The sequence below is a fragment of the Strongylocentrotus purpuratus genome, unplaced genomic scaffold (assembly GCF_000002235.5).
Source record: "Strongylocentrotus purpuratus isolate Spur 01 unplaced genomic scaffold, Spur_5.0 spur5_scaffold_12, whole genome shotgun sequence".
Taxonomy (NCBI): domain Eukaryota; kingdom Metazoa; phylum Echinodermata; class Echinoidea; order Camarodonta; family Strongylocentrotidae; genus Strongylocentrotus; species Strongylocentrotus purpuratus.
The window spans coordinates 24,333,702-24,341,194 of record NW_022145597.1 but is presented as its reverse complement, the minus strand read 5'-3'; positions in this window follow the sequence as shown (position 1 = coordinate 24,341,194).

The window sequence follows — 7,493 nt, the reverse complement described above, 5'->3', positions numbered from 1 at the left end:
AGCTCGTTGCACGCGAGGCGTCATTTGCCTGACGTAGGACTGCGTCAGCGACTCACAGTCTTTGACGCACCATTTAAGAGTGATAGCGTATAAAGGGTGATGCAACATGACCAGTAGAAGCATTGCGTTGAATTACTGACGCATGCATTCATTACCGTTATAGACTTGATTAGCGTAGGTAATGACGTAATACAAATTACACCTCGTATGCAACGGACATTACACAGGTTCCCGCATATAATGACCCGATATAAATTGCAAACATTAACGCCCTTTGCAAACAGTGCGTCGTTTCAGTCGTTTGGTATTATGAAGGTAATATGACGCGTGTGTCAGTAATTCAAGGGAATGTTTGCTATGTTCATTCATACAGCATTATTTGTACGATGTCAACCATACATGGCGCGCCAAATACAGCGCCAGTCGCTGACGCAACACAACGTCAGCAAATAACGCCTCGTGTGCGACGGGTTTTAAGGTTCTCTAATAATACCGTCTTTAGTTGAGTCACTTTTTGATAATTGTGCCGTCTTTACTAAACAAATTATAAAGAATTAAAGAAGAACTTCATGCATCAAAAGTATAGACAAACTTTTGTATTAAAGCTTGACGCAAGACGTCATTTGCCTGATGTAGGATTGCATCAGCGATTGATGTTGTCCTTTAATAAAAACAAAGCAGGTGTATATATTTCTAACCCTATGATTTCTCTTCAGATTTTCGAAACCCCAGATGAATTAAGTTTTGATACCGTCTTTCAAAATGCATGTAATGGAGCGTAGAGGTTAGATTGCAACACTTAAATACAGGTTAAAATTTTAATTAATATTAATTGCTTCTTTTTCTTCTTCAATTTTCGCTGAATTTATGTGAGATTATTTTCAGAGAATAAGCTTATGGAAGCTTGTTGTAGACTTTATTACTCTTAGTCTTATCTTTGCACACGTAATTTATCCAGAATGTAGAGGTCAGTGGAAAGATCATGAAGAGTTCTTTGAACTAGTTTTTTAAGGTCACTGTTAGGTTTTGTGACGTTACCTCATAGCAAATAGAGTTTGATAATGTCAATATTGGACTTGCCATGTGGGGGCAAATTCCGTGATACATAGTATACCGTTGTTTGTCTGTTTGTTTGTTTTACCTGACTGCTACGAAAGCATATGAAAGTTAGCAACCAGGGGACCGATAGTTTTAAATCCTCTTCGAGGAACTTGGTAACGAGGATTAATGCCTTAGGGGCACCAGCGCATCGACTTGGTTTCGAACCCGGAACCTCCCGGTTACCTCCCGGTTACGAGACCACTGTTCTACCATCGAGTGTTGAGCTTAAATAATATAGAACTCAATATTAAGAAATATACCATAGACCATTTTCATTTATGAAATCAGTTCATATGGAACTGTTGTTGAACTTTTAAGAAAATAGAATAAGCTTTCATTAAGCCTACATTTTGGTTGGGGAAACATCTGACTGTGCATTTGCAAACTCACAAATTTGCATCGCCTTCTTGAATAATCCGGGAATATGTATAGAAGCACAAAATATCATATCATTTAAATGCTCTTCTAGCCGGAATCTATATTTTAAGTACGTGTTTTTCTTCAAAATGTTACTCGTTGTTCATTTTCTTTTTAAAAGAGTGTTGTGTCTGGTTATCATATTCGTTTGTAAACAGTTATCATACTAGTATAGATGCATAAGCGTCTTTTACGAATACGTGATTGTTATGTTATAATGTGCCTTCATCTTTTAAGTGTTTTTTACTCAGAATATCTGAAATTGCCAGAATATGGACTAATTCTTAATTTCGTCTTTTCTTTAAAGTTGACCTTAACTTTATAACTTACTCGTCGTCTGCAAATGATATAGGCCTATCATAGTTCTTAAGGTTTTCTGTGTATATTATTTTCACGTGTAACTAAAGAAACACGCAATACAAATGTTGATTGCTTTTATTAGTACTATTATTATTAGATCAGCTCCCTAAATCATAAAACTTTTTATCAATAACAAGATACTAAAATTGCGATAATCTATTGAAATGAATAGCGTTTGATTGGCTCTTAATTGGCGAATTTGTCACGGTAATGTGACCGTTTTTATTGATGATCAGTTTTATGAAACGGGAAAGGAGCCGGTAGTGCTAAAATTATGTTGTAGACTAATAATGAAAGAAGAAAACTTAACAAACATAAAAAAATATAAATGGGGAAAATATAAACTACATTCCATAGCTGTAGTGAGATATCAGATAAATTGTTCTGTCATGTTTTGTGCAAATCTATAATTTATGAAAATTATCTCACATGTAGGTAATTATGTACCCCGATAAAAAAATAGATTTTAAGAATTTCACTCTTTTCTCGGTCATATTGTGTTCTCCTCTTTTATTTTGTCAACTAGGGAGAGAATTGAAAAGAAAAGAAACTATGTGTACGTTGAGAAAGAAATAGATGTTTCACTCCAGCGCAATCAAACTCAGGGGGTGCTGTAGTGTACCCTAGATGATACCTCCGGCTCCAACGTCCATGGTTCTATACTTGTTCCGGTTTTTGTTTGAACTTAGGGGTGCCATTAGTCCATTTAATATTGATAGATCTCAACCACACCAACGCTACCACTCCCTACTTACTTGCTACGCCCGACGAAAGGGCTGGTGAGCATAATTATGAGTTCGTTGATAACGCCATCTTTGGCGCCTTGAATCAAGTGTGTAGGGAATATTTAAATAGCCGGACAGTAGGGTGCCAGTCACGAGGAAAGGGAAACAGATTGAGGAGAGAGGGAGAGAAGGTTTTAAGAAATCTAGACTATAGTGAGAGACAGCAAAATAGATTAGAGAGACAGAGAGAGAGAGAGAGAGAGAGAGAGAGAGAGAGAGAGAGGGGAGGGCGGGGGTTCGAGGAAGATAATAATTTTCCTTAGATCGTTACTATCCATAATTGGGTAAACAGTCTGCTACTGCCTTATTTATTTACTGAAAGTTATGATAAACCTATTCAAGGCCTGATTTACTTGTAATTTATTGGATGTACGACAGTCGTGTTCCGATAATAATTGTTCCGCGGTCAATCTCGTTCGCAAACCGAGCTCCTAATTAGGCAACAGAAGACCTTAAACTGTATACCTAACCCAGTGGAAGATCCAGGGGGAGGGGGCGAAACGACCCTGGCCGTGATTTATCCATGGTAGTATGCAGTGGAGGAGATCTGTTGTTAGCGTAGGGGATGATTTACTGACGCGCAGAGGCGGCCTGCCAGGGGGGGGGGGGGGGCAGGGGTCGGGGACACAGTGCCCCCCAAACTTTTTCAGGTATCCCAAAGTGCCCCTTTCCCTTTTTAGAGCTACCCCTTTTTAAATCGGATAAGCGCACCTTTTATTTACACATGTGCCACCTTTCCTGTCTAACAAGGGCCCCTTTTCCTTTAAATAAAGGCCATTTAAAAAATGAGCCCCATTCCCTTCTCATAAATGCCCATTTTCACCTATGAAAAGTGTCCCTTTTCATTCTCGTAAGTTCCCCTTTTCATTTCTGGTAAATGACCTTTTTCAGATACGAGAAGTTCATTCTTTTCACTTCAGATAAGTGCGCTCTATTCAAATGGATATTCAGACCGTTACACCCAACTGCAAAGTATGATACACTGTCGCTCATAAAGTTGGAATATTTTTGTTTTACCCCAATTTATGGAATTATTTTAAAAATAATTTAAAAATAATAAATCTAGGTAATAGTATACATTCTCAGATTTTATTGAATAGCAATTTGCCAATGTGTGTTTTGCGTGACTGCTAAAGCATGTGTATGCTACTATGCTTATCAAATAGGGGACCTACGCCCTTAAGTCATAAATGACAGTAATGAGGATTAACGCCCCACAAAAGGGCACTAATATAGCACATTGACACGGTTTTGATCCTGGGGCCTCACAGTTACGAGGCCATTGCTTTGTTACTGAACCAAGACTGTACACAGCGGGGGCTAGGGTAGGGGGCAGTTTCCATAAATAAAATTAAAAAAATAGAAAATGCAATAAATTTTCAATAATTTATTGCATTTTACCCCGGTCCCCAACATAAAAAATCCTCTGAACGCCCATGCATTATGGCTCAAGGCATGGGCACACAGAGCAAACAAAATTGCGCGCGAACATAACTTGAAAACGGGACATGTTGATATCGGACAAGAGATGTTACCTGAGCCTGCCCCATTTCCGAAATTGTGCCTGCTTGTAGATACGGGTACAGTGATTCTAATATGACCTTGTCAGTATTGGTGTGTTGAGTTTAAATAATGGTCTGCGTGGTTTTTAAATTTCCACCCCCCCCCCCCCCCCTGGATCCTGGATCCGCGCCTGCCTATTCATAACTTCCTTTACCTCCAATCAACATGATCAAGAGATAGATCTGATGTTCGATGACCAGACCTACATAAAAAGTAAAAACGACTCGGAAAAAGCATCGACAAGAGTGCCACCCCCCCCCCAACCCCACATTAAAATACAATCACTACAGTTCCCCCTCTCTTTGTATCTTTTTTTCTGTCACTGTATCTCTTCCTCACACTAACACACACACACACACACACACACACGCACACGCACACACACACTACTCACTCAGTGGATGTCTGCTAACATTCTCAACTGAAGAAAAATATATCAAATAAGTATTAACATACACACACACACACACACGCACACACACACACGCAAACACACACACCTTCTCTCTGTCTATTAATCTTTTTTCCCCTTTCCCTCCCCTATCCCTCTCCGTCTCACTCCCTTTCATTCCGTCTCCCTCTTTCTCGCTGACTCTCTGTGTCTCTCTGTCTCCTTTCTCTTTTTTGCCTCTTTCTTTGTCTTCCTGTCTCTCTCTTTCTTTCTCTCTTTCTATTTTCATACATCAATCTAGAGCAAACGTCCGTTTATAGAAGAGAAAAACTGAAACAAAGATACCTCACATTACAAGGTTTTATTGCCGCACTGTGTTGAGAATCAATATTTTGGTTCCGAAAAATAGTTAACAGATTTTGAGAAAGACTTTAAAAGCTGACTAACCGAAATGTAGGTCTATGTACAATCATGGATATAATACCGACAGTCGGTAGTCATCATTTGTTTAAACCTTTATATACCACACAAATCATCTTCCTGTGCCACATTGTATTTATCATGGGATAGATATACCAAAGACGTCAACATTACATTATAAAAAAGCTTTTCATGGAGCTAATCAAAACCGGAAATGGGTAATTTTACAGGGCCGTTGTGTTGCTTTCGTTTTGTGTATAATTAACAAGAATTTTTTCGTTTATGAACTGCAAAAAGATACAAAAAATGCTATTCAATTCTTTTTTTATTTAGTCTTTTTTTACCATAAAGTCACAAATCTATGTTATTAATTAGCATAAACAAAGTTAATTGTTCTTTTCTATTTCCTATCTTTTGCAAGAACAAAATGAAGCTCTCTTCATGACCATGCATTCACTCTTTTTCCATGTACCTCGTCTAAGTGATTAAAACAAACCAGACAATTATTAAATCACCAGTTGACAGTTAAAATAATTACAAATGTCATATATATTCCTTTGGACAGTATTCAAAATAAAAATGAATAAAATTGATAATAAAATACCTATACCTTACATTGTATACACATTAGAACTGAATAGTAAAAGCGTTTTACCTACCTACAGGACACTATACATGGTATAAACGTTATACCATTTAGTGCCCTGTAGGTTGGTATAACGCTTATACCATTTTAGTGCCCTGTAGGTTGGTATAACGCCTATACCATTTAGAGCCCTGTAGATTGGTATAACGCTTATACCACTCAGTGCCCTGTTGTTTGGTACAACGCCATACCATTTAGTGCTCAGTTAATATATTGTAGATGTAGCATTTATCATTTCCCATCAATGTCGCTATAAAAATAAGAGTCATATGTCTTGTAATTTTTTATTTTTTTGTGTGTTTCTGAAATTATCATGTCCTTTGTACTATATGCATATTTTTCAATACTAAATGTCTTGCTTTACAAATAAAAATGAAATTACCAAAATAAAATAATTGAAGGCCTGTTTTATTATTCGTGGCCTTTGTAATGCATTTACAATTCATGTGTAACTTGTAAATTGACGATTTTGCAATTCATGAACTATTTTAAGATTAGGCAGAACCATCACTAGAAGGGTAATGATAATTTTGTAATAAATTCTGGCTACTGGTATCTTCAACATAAGCCTTGAAGAAAGTTAAAAGAGAAACTTAGAACCTGAAAACTAAACAATTTTGGTGTAAATCTGGATTTTTTGCTGTCCAGATTGAAATAATTTGTTGTTAATTGCAGTGGCAAACGAGCTACCATCTTGAGATGTCAAGAAAGCAACTAAATGCATGTTACTTTCGCTTTTCGTTGAATGTGCTTTCTTACACGTTTCCGTTAGTTTATTTATGTTTTGCTTATATAAACAAGTAAGATAATATTCTACAACACTTTGTCACAGTTTCTCTCGAATTGTAATTCCATAATACTTTTCTCGGTAATACTCGATAATACCCTACATAACCTATACCCAAGCAATTCTGTAATAAATACATATGTATAAGTATTATTATGATTATTATTAGTAGTAGTAGTAGTAATATAAAGAGCAGAAATAGTAGTAGTAGTAGTAGTAGTAGTAGTAGTAGTAGTAGTAGTAGTAATGGGACTGGGAGTATTTATTGTTCCGTTCCATTAAACAAATCTTCAATATAAATATAAACACAAACAAAAATGAAACGGCTGGATGCATGGCCTAAAGTCAGCCGTACCAGGCATGACACTGCTGGTCTTTCCATTGGGTCCAGGAACATCAAACAACAACAAAATTAAACAAATACATTAGAAAACATGAATTTCATAATAATCATAATAGTCAAACATTGAATAAAGCTATGATTAATAAAATGAAAACTAAGTGGGTTACAGTCTATACATAATGTGTAGGAAAGCCCCCCCGCCCCCCCCCCCACCCCCACCCCCTCCCCCTCTTAATACAGAGCAAATGAAATCCCGAGTTCGAGGAAACGTTATGGAAACGTTATCATTTTAGTGGAACGACATTAAATTATGTTTTGGAAACATTTTTGGTGTGCCTAGAAGTTGTAGGAAAATACACATGTACAGTAAAACGTATATTGTAAAGATTTTATTTGATTTGAAAGTTTGATTTATTACAACATTGACAAAATTAAGTTTCAGTTGTCTCTACAATCTTGTACTCAAGAACATGATTTGGTTGAGAGTGTTTTATTTTCGTATTCTTCTTGACTTGGTAAGCCTTACTTAGAGCGATACTGAGACCGATGATGATCATTACTAAGATTCCAATTACACCCGAATAAATCACGTGTAAATTTGACCAGTGATTTTTCTTTGCCATCTGTGTTACTTCTTTGGTTGGACTAGAAGTGGGACTTTGTGAAGATGTCGAAACTTC